Genomic DNA, 18446 nt, shown 5'->3' on the forward strand with positions numbered 1-18446 from the left:
GAGCATCTATCAAATCTACATTGACTTCCACCAGCTAAGCGTGTCTCTGCCTTTGGAAGGAGATTGGAAAAAAGGCAAATAGGGTGTCGAAAGATGGGGTAAGGAAAAAAAAAAAGTTAAGAAAAGATTACCCACAACATGTAGGGCATCAAGAGGTGACTATGAGGCAGGCCATGCTCCAAGGGAAAAAATAATGGTGAAGGCAAAACCCCCCTATTTGTGTCACGGCTGAGCCAATGTACTGAACCAACTGGCTGTCTGGCAACAACATCCAGGTGTGATGGAGGATTTGCACAGCAGGAGTTGCACTTGTAAGGAATCAATGTGATAAAATGCTCATTCAACCAGAAAAATAAAAAAAAAAAAAGATGAGGGCAGGAATACTTGCTAGACAGTTCACAGAGTTGACCCCATCAGCTGGTTTCTTATCTCACGAGAACCTGAGTTGTCTGGGGTTTCCTAACACCCCAAGTTGCTGTTCTCTGGACCCCTGAACTCCTCTGTCACACGGACTTCAACCCCTGCATCCCACTACACATCAGCCCCTTGCCTATACAAGGGCATTGCCTCGGCTATTTGAAAATACCCATCTCCGGTGCCCTCCCAGCTTTCGGAAATTCTACACTGGGAACATGCTCAAAAGCCATGTCCTTCTCTGTCCCTACAGCCTTAACAGCCTCTACAAGATTATCTGATATAGTTTTCTTACACTCACATCTCGGCAGAGAATTAGCCGATAACTAACGAAGCACTGCGGGTGGCGCGTGCGTCAGGAAGTATAAGCGATAACGCTTATGCTATGAGAAACCTCATCCAGACCCTTAGGAAAAATTACAGCTCTTGTTATTGGTCTCTTCTGAACTCACCAGCTATCCTCAGACTACACAGCAAACAGAAATGCCTTCACGTGAATAATTGAGGGGGGCATTCAAACCACTCTGTGATTAGAGATGGTCACTGACTCAGCAACAAGACGCAATGAAAATTAAGAACAAAAGTCAAGGACAAAACAATCATCTAGAAAACAACAGGAGATCATGTATGAACAATCAAACCAACAATCAAACCAAACCCTTCCGCGCTGAATGCACTTTTCTGCGTTTCAGCTTTTTGCGAGATAGAGATTGAAGAGCTGGTGCTTAATGCTGCCCCTGGAGACTTGCTCTGGAGTTTTTACATCGCTCAGCACCTTGTACATAAAAGGGCAGCAGCAGCAACGCTCCTGGTGAACTCCCACTGGCCAAGCTGTCTGGCAGGTATAGCTAAAAAAGCCATTTTTGGAAAATATTGCCTTTTTATAGCTTATCTCAGTGCAGACAGCTGCTTCACATCTCTAGAAATAGCAGAATTTAACAGCCGTGTTTGCAGGGACAGATTTTAAAGGTTCCATCCTCTAAGAAACAACCTACACATCCAGAAACAGGAGGCCAGATTTGTTTTGATACTGGAACCCCCTTCCATATGCTCAGTGTGCCCACGGATTTGCAGAAACCCTGCTCTGAAAACGGGATGTTCATTCAGCAACAGGCGACGTGTAACTTGCGTTTGCCTTCCTACAGAGTCTGTTCCCAGCACAATCTGCAGCAAAATAGCACACGATTAGACTGATGCTGCCTTTTGCTTAAAATCGTTGGCATTTTATAAATAAAGCAATCGTGGAGGAGAGCATTAAACACTGGAAAAAGTAAAAATACCCCCACAGCTACAGCTGATCAGCACCTCTCTGTTGTTCCTCTTCAGATGGAGAAAGCCAGGATCGGATCCCAAAACACTGTTAGGATTTGTTTGAGGTTGTAAAGACAGAACCCAAGGCTGCATTCCCAACTCAGCCCCACGGCTAAAAACCCCAACCCCATGAGCTTGGAGAAGCCACTTCAGCCACTCGCCTCTGCCGTGTTTGTGAGTGTGATGGGGATGTGTTGTTTTCTTACCTTTTAGCAATTACAAGCCTTTTTAGATAAAAAGCACCAAACTCCCATGAATTTAACACTGGAACAGCTGATGCCAAGGACATTAAATGGCTCTGAATATAACAGGCCCCTGCAAAATTCCCATGGTACCACCTTTTAACAGCAACAGTTGGACCAGCTGTCTACAGCATCTTCCTCATTATGAGATTTTTTTTTTAACTGAATGAAGGGGTACTAAAGACAATGACCTGCTGTGAAATGACCAAAATTCCCATGCAAACAACCCATTAGTAGTGTTCAAATGCAATTTAAATTACTAGTTGTTAAAGCGCTCCTCAATTTCATGGTAAGTTTCCAAGGAAAATTACATGCTATGTACTATTTAATTGATTGTTTTCTATTTCTTAACATCCATTTATTCCCTCCTCCCATCTTTTCCTTAATTTCAAGGGATGATAATGACTTTTCAGGGAGGAAGGAGGAATGGCTAACAGAGTCAAAGAAGGATTTACCTGAAGAACAAGGATGTAGGAGGGAAGTGGCTGCCAGAAATGGGCATCTTCACTGGAACTTGTCCCTGTGACATTTTCACAGTAAGGGTGTGAGACAGCACAGCACAAGGACTCCTCTCCTCCTCACCACAGGCAGCCAGGCTTTCAAAACCTGATGTTTCTTTAAAAAGTAGTCATCCCTCTTATGTCAAGCAATAAGCAACTGGGGAGCCTTATGCACAGTTAACTATTAGGAGATGGTGGTAAAGCAACAAGAGCAACTTGTTTCCTTCCCCCCAGGCATGCTAGTCCTTGAACCGACACACTCACTGGAGACAAACAAGTTTTTCTCACTTGGGAGATCTCATCCCAAATGCACATACCTAGTTCACAGGAGCAAATTCCTCGCTTAAAGATACTGGAGAATTAGGCTGCAAGTGAGACTTCCTGCTGCTTGCAACAGCTGTTACACAGGAATGTGTACTATAAAGCTAATAACAACAGACATTTCTTAAAAGCCTGCACTCTGCTCAGATCCCAGGAAAAAGCAGCAGTACAATCAGGTAAGGTGCCATCTGGAAATTCCTGAAGTAACAACACGTGTTGAGATCATGTCACACACCAGCACCACACATCAACTTTACAAAATACGCAACACGACTTGGTTTACCTTTAAGCAACCAATGCAGAAATATTTTGTGCTCCGAAAAATATGATTTTTATTAGAGTAAACAAGATGGGCTTCACAGTACCACTCGGCAAGAGGCTGTGGAGTGCCTCCCTGCCTGCGGGAGCTGAACGTGAACTATCACATGAAAACTGGAGATTTGCACTTCTCCCAGATTTGCCGCATGGTGCCTCAATTTTTACACCCGCACACCAGGATAATACAGCTTTCCCCAGTCTGTGGGCACGACTTAGTGTTTAAGGGCTCTGAAATTTTGCCTACAGAAATGCAAAGGATCAGATGTGTAGAGCCATCTAGGTTCACCACCTCGTCTCGCCTTCATCCCTTCCGTGCCCATATGTGCTAGCCCCATGCTATCTGGGGCAGCTTCTCTTCCCTGCTGTGGGGCACGTACACCCAGTCCTTCACACGCCAAATCCCCTCACAGCACCCAAGCCGCACAGTGACAGGGTCACGAATTCACCCAATCTCGTTCGGTGCCAGGCCTGGATCGATCGGTCCAAGAGCCGAGATGAAGGATGGGCCGTGAACCGATCCTCCTTACATGGGAGCTAAAGCAAATCCTCTGCGTTTAATACATCATTAGAAGTCACTGAGAGGAGCTCAAGAAAGGCAGGCACGGAGCTCTCGGAGCGCGCTCGAGGTCCAGCGCCGTGGACGGCTTCTCGGACTCAAGCGTTTACAGGGTGCCAGGCTGCAGGAAGAAAAATCTTTAGACGGCTGTATTAATTTACAGGTCAGCCCTTAATGGCTCTGTTCCTGGAGCAGAAGAAAACCCGCTGTGGATCCTGGTTAGCATCAGCGATCACTGGATCTGCCCAGGTCCTGGAGAAATACCAGAGGGAGAGACCTGGCAGCCTGCGGTCCTGGCCGTGGGCATCCTCCATCCTCCTGAGCTCTGCAGCCCTGCCCAGCACCCATCAGGGGACACAGGTGGGCAGCTCATCCTTCAGTCCATCCAGCTCTGAAGTCACACCCTCACAGCGATGTGATGGTTGCACAGAGAACGATCAGCACGTGAAGATTACCAGCCCCAACGTGCTTCCCCAGGAGTGCCGGGCGCACTGCCCTGACCCCTGGGTTACAGCACCCAGGCACTGCTCATCCTTGTCTTCCAACAAGCAGCCTGCCCTGGCGAGCGGGAAAGGCAAGAAACTGTAAGAGGAACAGAACATCATCCTTTCCAGTCCCACCGTGCTGTCCCCAAGCAGCTGGCGAAGGCTGGACGTGCCACCTCCAGGTCCACCAGGAGCAGGGGCTGCGCAGGGCACGGCTGAGCGAGGGAAGCGCTGCGTGGGCAGGAGGCATCGCCCGGGGCCACACGTACAACGGCAAAGCACAGTGCGCGAGGAGCAACACAGACCACCACCGCCCTGCACCGCCGTGCGCCACAGAGGACGGGTGCCTGGGCTGAGGCTTCAGGTGCTGCAGCAGCTCCACGGGCCACCCCGGCACCCTGTTTTCCACCCCATCACCTACACTGCCCGTGCAGGCTGTACACTATTTAGGACAGCAGTCCTTTCCTTTGCACCGGTACCAAGCCCAGCACAGTGGGGCCCTGACCTCGAAAGCTGCAGTAATCCAAGTAGCTTGTTGAAACAACAAGGATTAAAATGCAGCTGAAGTCTGCAAACTCCCAACAGGTCCTGCCTGCAGAAATATCCGCCAGAAGTCCCTTCATCACCTTCTGTGGCTGAGTGCTTTCCAGCTCACCTCCCATCCTGGTGCAGAACTAAGCCAAGTATCTTTCCCTGCCCAGAAAAATCAAGCCGGTTTCACACGTCACAGACCTGCTGCAAATCCACGTCTCTGGAAAACCAAGCCTCACACTGAGTATTAATCCCTATTTAAAAGGGCAAAAGAAAACCAACAAGAGAATCAACTTTCTGACAAAGGTCTTCAATTTAAAACAGGGAGATCATGATAACAACAGGTTTGAATTAGCCTAAAAACACCAGTTAACCCAGAAAACACAGGCATCACTAACCAGCAGTAGGAACTATAAACCATTTTTCACCAATGCCCCTTCCCAAGTTAAAGGAAAAGCACAGTGCTCTCTGTCCGAGGCACAGGGCTGGCTGCCACGCAGCCCCCAGAGCAGCGTTAAAAATACTCTATATGTGTTACATGCTCCAAATGGCAAGAGGAATGTGGGACAGTGGATCCTCAATCCAGATTCCCCAGCATTTTAGCTGCCATGAATAAAACAGGAAGCAAGAGCATCTTCCAGGTTCCCTCCACGCCCCTGACTGTCTGGATGAACTGTAGTTTCCTTTCAGGAAAGAGAAAGGAAAGGGGGGAGGGAAAAAGAGAAGCAGAAAGGTGAATTATCAGACAGAGGAAAAATTATCAGACTAAGGAAAAATAAAGAATAACAAGAAAAAAAAACCAAACACTGAACCTTCATTCAGTTACAGCAGCTAAACTCCTCCAAGTCCCTAACAAAACAGAGTTAAATGTAAACATTTGAAAGAAATATACCCACACATTACGCAGCCTTTTTAACACAAACTCTTGCTTAGGAGACAGAAATCATACTTAAGCTATATTTTACTTGCTGACCACACGCATATATACTCATTTAACTCTACAGTGCTCTGCTGCCTTGCCGCATTAGCCAGTTAAACTAAAAGGGAGAGCGTGACTTAACGGGAGCTGGCTTAAACTATCTTTATATTGAGGCCTGAATAAACATTTTGCCTTTGAGATCAATCCACGTATCCAACCGCTCCTGCTACAGAACACTTCATTAGGTCCCTTGCTGCTGACTGGCGATCCACATGCCTGCCTCTACCAGCAATGCACACGCTTTGATGCAATCCATCCGACTAAACAAAACCAAACAAAAAAAATCCCAAGTTTCCTGCTAAAGTAGCAATGATGCACTTACCAGCATCCAGGCAAGCTCCTTCGCTAACACGCTTCCCTCTCAAGCAGATTGAATTTGGAACAAGGTCCAGGAGCAAGAGAGAACTGAAAACTGACCAAAACAATCTCCCAAAACAAGGAGGGGGGGGGGGGGGGGGGGAGAAGAAAAAAAAAACCCAACCTTACTACAGGAATTCAAATCCTGCTTCTACCAGACCCTGAGTCACCTCCCCTCCCTTCCAATAGATCAGAGCAATGGGTAAACATTTCCAAATATGGAGATCAAAACTCCAAAGGATGTCAAAAAAAAAAAAATCACCCTTCTCTCCCTGGCTTTGGCACAGGGATGACTTGCCCCTCTGGAGCTCGAGCTGAACACATTGCTGTTGCTGACCCACGGACAGCCAGGACACAAAGCCACACGTCGCTGTCTTGACCTGCACTTCAGTGGCTCCTGGCTCAGTGGGTGACATTGCATCTCTGTCCCCTCCCAGGGATGCCCAGGGAGATACCACAGGGCAGTTCCAGGAGCCATCATCCCTTACCCCCTACAGCAGGGGTGCCCAACTCATTTTCACCAGGGTCCACATCAGCCTCACAGCTGCCTTCTATTGTAACTACTCCTACATTTATACAGTCCTAAAATTACATTGGCCCTTTGAAAGCGATCGTGAGGCTGATGTGTCCCCTGGTGAAAATGAGGTTGAGACCCCTGCCCTACAGCAAACTTTCCTCTCATCCCTCTACTTATCAGCAGAAAAGCTCCCAGAACTATTTTCTGGAGTGCTCTTTGAAGGCAAATAGGCAAATTCAGGCTGTGTTTACAGTGACACTAGCTCAGCACCAGAAAAGGCAAGGCTCAGCCATCAGTCCCACAAGAGACGTCTTGCTGCCAGGTCCCACACCGGCTGCTCACCTGGAACAAGGAAAGATTCCCTGACCTGCTCATTGAGCTGGCGCTCTGCAAAAAGCTTGTATTTGATTTTGCTTCCCAAAAGGTAAAGGATAGGTCTGTAGAAAGGAACACGCTGCTTGGACAAGGCAAGATGTCCCGGCAGGGACAAGGAGCCCAGGATGGCAGCATCCCTCAGCCCCTGCTGAGACACACAGCGCAGCATCCCCTGGCATCACCCGGCCACCTCACATCTGGGAGAGGGGCTAGAGGATCAATGCTTATCCCCATACAGCAAATTCAGGAGGCAGAACAGTTATTCTTAGGGGGCACAACTGTCCCTGCAGAGCCTGCCTGCACACAGGAGCAATATACCCATCCCACAGGCATCGCTCCTTGGCTGCAGCAGCCGACCTGCGGGCAGCAAGGAGGTGACTACGCCTGCCAGCGTGGGACAACAGCCTCCTGGTAGCTGCAGCCATCGGCTCCAGGAGCAGGCAGCCTCTCAGGAATGTGCAAATCAGGAGGTTTTCAAGGGGAACAGGCTGCCGAGGCATCCAACCAGACCAGAGTGATTCCCCAGCACCACCCACAAGATGCTATTGAATTTATAGGGAAGGAATTCCAGAGCTGACTCTGCCCATGTATGGCCAAAACAAACCGTAAAAAAGCGACATCACAGCACATCTGGCTTTCACTGGTACTGAAGCACGGGCTTCGGGAGGAGCCAATATCCTGCAGTGACAGAGGCTGTACAATTACCTCCAGTTACCAGGCAGAGGTCAGGGGCCCGTGGCAGCATGAGTTTAGCCCCTGATATCACGGGTGACAGAAAACACGTAAACCTTTGCTTTAGAAGAAAACAAAACTTTCTGCCTTTTTGAATAAAAGCCACTTTTATCTTAGTGATCCATCACTACCACTGCAAAAATTAAATTTTGCCAGGCAGCACCAGCACATGTTCATTACACTGGTAGTCATGAAGGCAGCTTTAAAGAGCAAACAGCCCAAGTGGCACTAAGCGGTACACAAGGAGAACGTCAATACTGCACAGGCTAGGACTAACTCTCGGTGTGCAGCTGATCAATTATTTGTCTAAAAACTTGTCAAAACCTCCCCCAGAGCCATGCACCCCAGCCAGCAGCCAGGCCACCAGGAGCATTCTCCATGGTCAGAAACAGAGATGTTCTGAGCACAGTGGTAGGAGATGCTCCAAAACCAGGGCAAGAAGGGTCAAGGTTTTACAAACTCTGGCTCAGTCTTCCAGCACTTCACAGAAAACAATTCCCAAGGTATTGCTTTTTGCAAGGACAAACAGCAGGATGAAGCAAGGAATAAGGTAAGTCAATGAAGGGAAGAAAAGCGTGGAGGAGGAACACCTGGAACAGCAGAAACCCCATCACAGGTGTGCACCAGCCCTTGCTGCTCTGGGATCCCGCAGCACAAACAGATCGAGGTTCTCCTTAACGGTTAAATGCCACTGCCTCGCCTGCCCTGCCAGCGAGGGAAATATTAGCTGTGTCAGCTCGGGAGGCAAAGGGCTTACCGAACCAGAGAGGAATGCAGGCGGCAGTGGCACAGGCGGTGGGACAGGGAAACGAAACCCGGGGGAACGCGGGCTGCTCGCGTTGCCCCTACAAAGGGGTCAGGCAGGGTACGTTTTATGGCTCCTGGAGATGAAACCTGGGACTAACAGCTTCGTGACCTTAGAGGGACTCCTATGCCAGACACGAATATAGCTGTTAGAGGGGCTGGGAGGTCAGGGGCCTGAGGACACGAGGACAAGCCATTTCCCAGCTCCTGGCAAGCAGCCCGGTGCTGCTTTTCAATAAGCACAAGTCGTACCCATCAGACCGGGAACAAGCATGCATCTCCTCCGAGCAGAATTTGCTAATCAGAGACCCACCACATGGCAATTCCCCGGCTTCATGTTCCTGGGGATCAGGATCTCCCCTTGGTTTCCCAGCTGAAATGGCATTATACCCTCTCCCTTGCTACTGTACTCATTTTAAACAGTAGCACCTAAGGATGAGCTGGGGCTCAGTGCCTCAGATTTAGAGCACCATCCACCCCAAATGACACACAGGAGAGAAACTAGAGGGATAGACACATCCATGGTCCAACCACAGCCTAACCGGGAGCTCCCGGCTACGTGGCACCAACAAGTCCCTCTCCTTGCCACAGTCCTAACTCTGGAAAGTAAAAGCTCGGGGGAGCTGAGAATAAAATCCACCTCGAGCCTTCTGCACAGCAGTACAGATCATTATCAATTGGCCACCGGGTCAGGCGTGGCTAATTTCATTTAGATGACATTACATAAGCAGGATGGCTGAGAATATTTGATTCATGAAAACATCTTGAAGGGGCATAGAGCACAACTTGTGTGGCATACAGAACACAGGGACTGCTGCAGCGCCACAGGAACACAGACAGCAAGGATCCAGAATGCTCATATACACACATGCCCAACTACACACACACATGCCTCCTCCCCCAACATGCACAAAAGCAGACTTGGGACTTGCAAGCTCAAGTCCTGTGCAGCCAAAAGTTAGCACGAATGTTTGTGACAGATCCACTTTGCAGGCAAAGGCAAAAACCGGGTGCAGAGGCATAAATATAGAAAGAAGTCAGGCAGGCAAAGCAGGTGCTGGCTTGTAAAACCTTGGCCAGAAAGGCTCCCCAGGAGGCTGAATCTGGTAGTTGTGCAACAGCTCCACAGAAAGACAGAAGAGATAGAAAAAGAAAAAAAAAAAAAGAACGTGAATGCATATGCATTCTTTTATGGCCATATATAGTATATACAGACGTTTGGTATATACACCCCCAAGCTCTCATATGCCACCGTATAGCATATACTATTATGCATTGTGCATCTTTGTTTCCATGTGCTTAGATCTGTACAGCATATGTGCATGTGTGTGTATATATATATATATGTATGTGCATTTCTCATGCGTGCATTCATCATTACCCTCCACAACACCTATCTGTGCGTGCTATCACGCTCCACAGAGCACGCCTAAAGCCTCAGCACCATAGTCTGGGACAACTTCTGAACACTTGCAGCTTGTCGCTGCTGAGCCCTTCCCCACCAAAGCCTCTGGGTGCAAGCACCACCAGGGAACCACCAGTTTGTCTTATATTTTCCAGTGATCCCATCCCGACACACACTCTCCACACTCCATTAGGAGAGGAATTCATCTCTTTGCAGAGAACCGTGAACAAAGTGCCACTGCCAGAAAAAGACACAGATCCTTCTGAGAAGTTGCCCCTTGCGCCTGTGAAACGTGTTTACGTACCGGTTCTCACGCTGCACAGCCTGGCTGGTGGGATGAACTCAGAGCAGGGCTTTTGGAGACACGTGGGGCTCTGCTAGAGTCACGACTTTGGGTTTCTTTCCCAGCCCTGCGAAGAGAGAGAGATACCCGTGTGATGCACGCCGGATGGGCCTCCCAACAGCTCATTTCCAAAACCTGCAGTTTAACCCACACAGCTTCTGGAAAACAGTGTGTTTTCTTCCCTAGCTTTCTTAGGCAGAAGCCTCCATACTCTTGGACTCCTTTCAGCACCCCCCAGAAGCGAGCAGCACCACCTCGAACCAGGCCAACAACCAGCACCAGCTGGCAGCTGCCACAGCTTGGCCAACAACTTGCACCTCCTCAAGCCACGGCCTCTTTACTGCTCTTGATGGCCTTGAGAAGGGGTAGGTGAAAGTACACTGGAAAAGAGGCATAAAATAAGAGAACAAGGTGAATTCATCGCTCATCTCTGTGACCTCTAGCACACCGAAGGAGCTGGGAGGCATAATTTAATTCGGTTTGAAGCTCATGGGGTTTACCACCACCATGACGAGAGCTACACCACCGTCCTGTTCACCCAGTCCCCCACCTTGGCACAGTCTTTTCTCTGAGGAGCTCTGCACAATTCCCATCGGAGACTGCCTCGCTCTTTCCTGTAGCTGCAAAGCAGACACGACCCTTTCTTGAAGTGACCAACTAGGTGCAGTTTTTCCCCTCTGCAGATGAAGGTAGAGCAGCAGAGACAGCCAGGCCACACGACGGCCGCCTTGCATGCGATGTGCCAGGACACACCACTGAGTGCATCCCATGGAGACAGGCGGCATCTGAATCACACACTCCTTCCTGCTGGCATCCCGTCCCAGCCACATCCCGGACACCCTGACAGCCCCATCTCTGCTCATGACAAGCACCGGCTTGCCTTGTCATCGTCGCTCAGCAGAGAAAGTTACTATTATTTGCTGCTGTAATGATGGAAAGGCTCAGTTCAGGCTTACATTTGTTGTACCTGTGCTGCTCATGAGGGTGCATGTGAGCCCACAAGTCCACAACCAAAGTGCAGCAAAATGCAAAAGAGTGCTGGCAGTTCAGAGCCCACGTCCCTCCTCCCTGTCACCCGGTGGGACATTTTCCTGCCCCTGCCAGCACCATTTGTCCTTCACCCCACACCTGATGCTACAGCAGCCAGGAGAGCGACGGGGCTCTCATCTCAGTGGTAGATCTCCATTGTGCCAACACAAGAGCATGATGAGGTCCATCCTGGCCGAGGAGGCACCTTCCCAGCTCAGTCCCACAGCCCCCGCAGTGGCACCCAGCCCTGGCTCCCCACAGGGCTGGGCAGGTATAAGAGACCCAGGACCTTCAACTCTCCCATCAGGTGTAATGAGGACAAATTCAACCGGAGATCACAATGGCTTCTCCCACTCACTGCAGGCTTGGGATGAAGATGAGTAACTGCAGGGTTTTACTGCTGCTGAACTTAGCCAAAGAGCAATTTCTCGCCATCCATCAAGGAGGAGACAAGTATAAGCAAATATTATGGTTATGCATGTTTACTTTTCATTTTAAAATGATGTAGAGTTAAATACAATTTAGGTCCTTCCCACAGGTTCCTGGCAAAATGCCCTTCGGTCTTATCTGCAAAGGCAGAAGACAACAACATTCCCCTCTGGTTCCAACACAGTTTCAAATTCAACCCACAACAGCACCTCCGGGAGCTCCAGGTAAGACAATATTTCTTGGGACCCAACCTGTGTTTAGAAGATCTTGGCTCAGGCTTGTCTTTCACCGGGTTTAATTCAAGAAGCGTTTACAAGATCAGCTATAGGATTTGGCTAGTTGAACTGCATCTGCCTGGCTCTACTTTCCACGCCAGCTGTCCCCGTCACCTTGCGACTGGGGCTCCTGCAGCAAGATGAGCAGGAGCCCACGTGCCCTCCCCAGGCCATCCAGCTGAAACCTGCTGTGAAACCACCCTCCCCAGCAGCCAGTGGGGCCCAGCGTGGTCCCAGAGGGGCAGCAACCCAGTGATGCACGGGCGTGCGGTCCCTCCTGGCCGCACGTCCACAGCTGGGCAGGACAGGGACAGCCCGACTGGTCACCGCAATATGCATCCGAGATGGTCTCTCAAACTACTTCATTTGTGACCCCATTTCTTTGGCACAAGGCTGCAAAAGTCAGTCTGGGTCTTTGAGCACGGAAACACTCAGAAGGCACAGGTAGAGGACATACCCAAGGTGCCAGAAGAGCTGCACATCTGCCGCATGACAAGCCATCACGCCATGATATCACCGCTAAATCAGAGATCTTCGAGACATGATCTCAACAAGCATTTCTCATCGGGGAGCATTTCTCAAGACTTGAGGCTCCCAAAGCCCAAGATCAGCACCGCTCCCCTCAGCTGCCTGTGCGCATCCCTCAGCAAGGAGCACCGCCAGAGCCTCGCACCAGAAAGGACTACGTGCAGGCTTAGCAAAGCAATGCCTTAATCACATCGGCTCTGTTGGGGAAGCAGGCAAGAGATACAGATCTTGAGAGACAAAAACAAGTCCCCATAAAGGGTCTGCCCCTTGCAGTCACACTCATTCCTGCTTTGGCTCAGGTAGGAAAAGGCAAGTGAGTGCACAGTACAGATGTACCCAAATCACTGTCATCTATCCCAGCACAAGTCTTTCCCTCACTGAAGTCCTTGGAGAAATACATGCAAGGCCCATCTCTATGGAGCCACCTCAGTGTTTCATCCAACCCCCAAAAACCTTTACAGGGAATATCCAGGTGCTTTCACAACAGAAACAGTAACAAAGGGTAGACTTTTAGCTCTAGAAAACTGAGGTCCTCCTAGCTCAGATCCACCACAACAGATGCTCAGTGCACAGCTAATTCCCATTTTCATTTTGCAACAAGACATGCCAGCTTTCCAGCACAGTCCTGCAAGAGATAACAGTGGGAAAGCTTCTTTGGCGAGACAGCTTTACCCTTTACCTGTAAAGCCGACAGCTTTACACCTAGCATAACTCAGTCCGACTCTTGCGGCTCCAGATCACCAAGACTTCAGAGTCTATATACACCCACTCATACACATCTGCATCTTCATTTTTACGCTTAGCACAATACAGACCACTTATTTAAATGCACCATTTCAATAGGCAATGTATCATTTTAAAGTAACTTAAAGTAAATGCCCAAACAGCAGGAATCAGCTATCACAGCCAAAGCCTTAAGTAGAGCCTGTGAACAAACTATTGGAACACATATTTACCAAAAGAGCACATCTTCTGCAAAAGAGTTTTTTCTTTTTTTTTCCAACTAGTTATATTCAAGGTACAGTTCATAAAAGGCAAAAAATGTGAATAGAAGTTTAAAAAGCCATTCCAAACTGAAAAGAAAATAAGGTGAGAAGCTGAGATCTATGAAATCTAAAATGCTTAAAGATGTGATGATCAGAAACAGTCCGTTCACTCACTGGCTAATAAGCAAGGTTTGCCATTTGCAGATTTAAATCTAAAAGCAGTAGTTTACAATTCCTGAATTTGAACATCAATCCTTTTTTATGGTTTGAGCTTTCTTACATTGTTCAAATTTTTCAGAAATGGACAGTTTAAAACATCGGCAAGAATTCCAAGTTTCAGGGAAGTGCAGTCAGCACTTTCAACAAATAAAGGCATCCCCAGCTTAACTTTATAGTGGTCACTTAGAAATTCAAGTAACCAGACTCCCCAATCCCTTTAAAAGAAAATTTTACCCATGAAAATTATTTCAGTGAGTGCTAATTACACTTCTCATGTAACAGTCTGGTTGACTGGCATCTGTTTTTCTGACTGTCGAAAATTTGCATTCACTATTAAATCTCCTTTACACTTGGAAGTGTTACCAATACTCAGAGCTGCCTTTTTTTTAAACTGGTATGGCCATACTTGTAGAAGTCCAAGCATGAACACCAGTTAAACTGGGCTAAAGCAGCCTCACGCCGGGATCCTTCTTTCCCATTCCTTCTCAGAGCAGATGGCTCAGCTTGACCGCCACAAGGGAAATTGTCGTTTTAACCGTTCCAGTCACCAATTTTTAAGCGCAGACAAGCTCCCAGCCACTCAGCAATCAGGTCTCTCCTGTATGATTGGCAGGTGCGCGCCCAGGTCCCCAGATGACAACCCCATTCAATCTGACCTTTCCATTTTAAATGAAAAACACTTAAAAGCCTGCCATGTTCTGACATATGTATTTTTTATGTCTTTCCCACACTGTGACAATATATTTGTTATTTGCTGGCCAAAGTCCCCAAACTCAGAAATCTCACGTTATCTCCTCCACTGCCAGAGCCTTGATCCTCAGCTGTTCTGGCCACCGCCAGCACTGAGGGAACTGTCTGAGGGCTCCACGTCTTCACACATAGGAAAATCAGACCCTTTATATGCAAAGCTCAATGCAAGGTCCAATCCTGACTTAAAATTCAACTTATATGCACGGGTAGCCTTACACTTGAACACAGCTGCCTGGAGACACGGACCGATCTTGCTGTCCCAAGACACTGATGCCTGCAGGATCTGGCCCTAACTAACAGCTTTGTGTACTTCTGTGCATCTCAGGTTTCATTTATTTAACTGCTCGATTCAGAAGTACACTGCTGAAGTTATCTAATAAAAAGATCACACAAGATAACAGAAGCTGGAGACATTTCCTCCGCTCTGCTGCCAGCAGAGGCACCTGCTCAGGGAGTCACCAATGCAAACAGCAACAGCCAATACACCCGGCCACTGCCTTTTGGGAGGCCAGATCCTGTGCTGGTGTAAAGCGGCGATTATGCGAATGGTGAGTTTCAATCTGCAAGGAAACACACAGCCCTCCTTTATCATACTCAGCACGGAGCTGCTTTCAAATCCGCTGCAACCCCACATGTCAAAATTAGCCGTAATGGGACTTATCGCTTCCGAGCTCCTGGTCTGGCCCTCATGCTGGAAGAAGACTGATGCTGGCCACAGCACAGACCGTCAGCTCCGGTGGGGAAAATTAGCTCCAATTCACTGGCAGACCCTACACATTGCATTAAAGCATTCCTCCCCAGGAGCCCCGGGGTCCTGCAGCGGTGGCACGCCTGGCTTCAGATCCATGGGACTCATTTTTATCTTTGCTGTCACACCTGATTTTCAGGTTTGTCCCGGAGTTCATAAAATTAGATTAAAACAAGAGGAAAAAAGGAGCAAGGGAATAGCAGGAGGACAGACCACTCCAGCACACTCCTCCAGGCACAGCAGCACCAAAGCGACAAGATCCAGCTTGCACCGAAGGGATGGCATCCAGCTTCCATGGGCAGAGACTGATGTACTATAACAAACAAAAAAATTATGTGGGGCAGGTCACATTATATTTAAGCAGTGGCCAAGGAAGCTGTGAGACAGCCCTACCCAGAGCACTACAGGGACCGGGAGCCACCCCACCATCTCTCAGCCAAAGCCGCTGGGCAATGGTTGGGGACTAACCCATCAGCAGCGCCAGTCATGTCATACCCCTGTTATTTCAAAAGCATGAAGACAGCTATCACAGAAAAGAAGGGTGTCTAAGGAACAAGAGGAATCAGCACACCTATGCCAGAAAGGCTGTGGGTCCCTTGCTGAAGCGACCTTTCAGCAGCTCCCCATCACTGCCAGTGATTTACATGTCTGTAATTCACACCAGGACTGGACCCTGTATTTTCAAGCACAGACTACCAGCCTCACGCTGTTCACACTCCCTCAACCTACTGGAAGTGCAAGATTTTCAAAACAGCCTCACAGATTTTTTTTTTTTTTTTTTTTCTTTTCCCCCCACCATTTGCTATCTGCATTTCACCAAGCCTGGTCAGAGAGACCTTGAGCAAGAGGGGGGCAGTTTCACTTTCTCACTCGAATGCACCCCGGCTTCTTGATCATAGAAGGGTAACTGATTTCACTTTCAAGCTCTCATGCAGCATCAGAGCCTGGATTTCAAATAAAGGCTAATATTTTGCAATTCAAAACAAAAATAGTAATTTCCCCCCCACCCCACCAGGAATGGCCATCCTCATCAGGCAGCACCAGCAGAACACTGCTCCAACATGCCCCCCACATCTTAAGATGTTTGCTCAAGAAAAATAGACCAACAGCGACCAAGAGCACAAGGAAGCAGTGGAGAAATACTATTCCCCAAGGCACCAGGGTCAGGAAGGCACCCAGTTCTCCCCATTCCCAGCCCAGGGTCTTCAGCACCTTTAGGCTGAAATCTCCTAGGGCAGAGATCACATTGTTGTGCACATTGGTTCAAGTATAATAGTTTTATTGTGACGGATGACGATCTTGGTTTTGAATGGCCAAAATTTGAAGGCAAAAGTCACCTTCTCCCAGGCTCGCTTGGATGCCACCATAATGAAACCCTTGGCAACATGGCAGGCTCTCTTATCGCTCTTTTAAACCCATTTGTAAATGAAACTTTTAAAATTCAGAGCCTACGTGACCAGACAGTCCATATTCAAATCTTCTGTTTTATCCTGTTTGGGCCAGATCATTTGAAAATAGCAACAAATACCTGGCAACCAACTGGATTCCCCACTCCTGTGCCCACTTGGTCAGTCTAGGTATTTTTGAAAGCGTTATAATCCATCGTGACGTTTAAAAAAGCACAGTCAGCCAGGACCAGTAAATCTTTCTGGTTAGAAATGTCTGTCCCCTCCTTCCTCTTATCTCCAAGGATGACCAAGCGTTAGCTATCTTCTTTCATGTTTATACCTTAATAGCAAACTGTTCCAGCTTCAGTCTTGGAACAAATACCTTCAGGTGGGATGAGCAACAAGGTGGCTCAAACACCTGTATTTAAAAAAGAGAAAAAAGTTTCTCAGTGTAGCTGCTTCACTTTCTGAACAGCTGGATCGAGAGGCCAAGGGAGAGTATTCCTTCAAAACCAGAAAAAGCCCTGATGGGGCAGAGAGGTCCAGCTTCACATGAAGTGTGCCAGTCAGCCAGCAGAGAGTGGAGTGGCCTCACCACCAACTGCTTTTCATGAAAACATTCTTGTTTTCAACAAAAGTTGTTACCATCACAAATAGAAGAAGAAGAATATAAAAACACTAAACTTTTTTTCCTTTACAAAACTAGAAATGACTTTCAAGCTGATGCTTTCCACAGAAAATTCCATTTTGAGAAAGGAACCATGTATACCAAATATAGATAAAAAATTCTGGAGCGATTCTGACAAGCCCTAATAACTGCTCTCCTAGCAAAACTAGGAGGACCACAAATGCCTGTGGATGTGTCAGCCTTCTGAACAAGAAAGTACCATTACTTCCATCACAGATGGAGAATGAGACATACAGAGAACACATTAAAAAGCTAGTTTAGTTCCCAAATTGCCCCAACTTCAGCTGGAAGCCAGGCTCCTCATTGAATTTGGCCCTTATCAACAAATGAAATAAACAAACAGCAGAGGCAGTGTTCTATGCTTTTGCTCCATGGGACAGGGACACTGGCCTGCCACCACAGAGCCCCCGCTCCCCAGCTGGGACGGGACGATGCCAAGGATGCTCTGCAGCAGGATGACACATGCTGTCGCCTTCACAAAGAGCGGCCCAACCTCCACTGCACACAAAGCTGCTGCCCCTCTTGTTCCCCAAAGGACACCTGAACATCGTTGCCACCACCCCTGGGGTGCACAAGCCTCAGCCTGGCACTAATAACTAGAAAAAAGGGGATGGAGAGGGTGTCCAGCGTACACAGCAGCACGACAATGGGAAGGAGATGGAGATCCTAATCCCCTGGCTCAGCAGGACCATGCACACACCGTCCCACAGCACAGCTGTCGGACACCCATCCATCTCAGCACAACGACCTGGTAATTTGCCTGTGGGACCACAGGCAGCTCCACACGCTTCTCCTGCTTGTCAGGGAGGGACTTCCTCCCCTGCAGGGTGACAGCAGTGGGGACAGCAGGGACACAAGCATGCAGCCCTCGCGTCATTTGCCCAGCACTCAGCCCTGTACAGGCTCCTGTCCTCCCAGCTGGTGCTTCAGCTCAAGCAACAGGAAGGAGGCAGAGCTCGAACATCCCTCCGTCAACTGGCACGGGATGACCAGCCATGCAGAATTCCACAGGAATTCAGAGGATTATCCTCCCCTAAAAGGAGCTTAATTAACCACCTGTAAAAGGGGATTGCGATTTATCACACAACTTCTTTCAGCACAGTAAATTCAAACATCATCTTGTCTTTCCTTAAAAATCATGGATAGCAAGTCTTCAGCCCCTGTGTTCCATTTTTTCTTGACCTGGAAAAATATATACACCCGATTCGCACTGCAT

General features: G+C 48.4%; 1 protein-coding gene across 5 annotated transcripts in view; it reads right to left on the reverse strand.

Moving 5' to 3' along the window:
* The window catches only part of LPP (LIM domain containing preferred translocation partner in lipoma), a 344425-nt gene that overhangs the window by 310482 nt on the left and 15497 nt on the right, over positions 1-18446 (reverse strand). For 4 of the 5 annotated variants that reach the window (XM_065639708.1, XM_065639703.1, XM_065639706.1 and 1 more), the window contains exon 2: positions 10152-10257. The gene's annotated coding sequence lies outside the window, so the exon portion shown is untranslated. Of the gene's footprint in view, positions 1-9513; positions 9564-10151; positions 10258-18446 lie in introns of all 5 variants that reach the window. The other variant, XM_065639704.1, reaches the window with a different exon arrangement.

The sequence above is a fragment of the Caloenas nicobarica genome, chromosome 8 (assembly GCF_036013445.1).
Source record: "Caloenas nicobarica isolate bCalNic1 chromosome 8, bCalNic1.hap1, whole genome shotgun sequence".
NCBI lineage: Eukaryota > Metazoa > Chordata > Aves > Columbiformes > Columbidae > Caloenas > Caloenas nicobarica.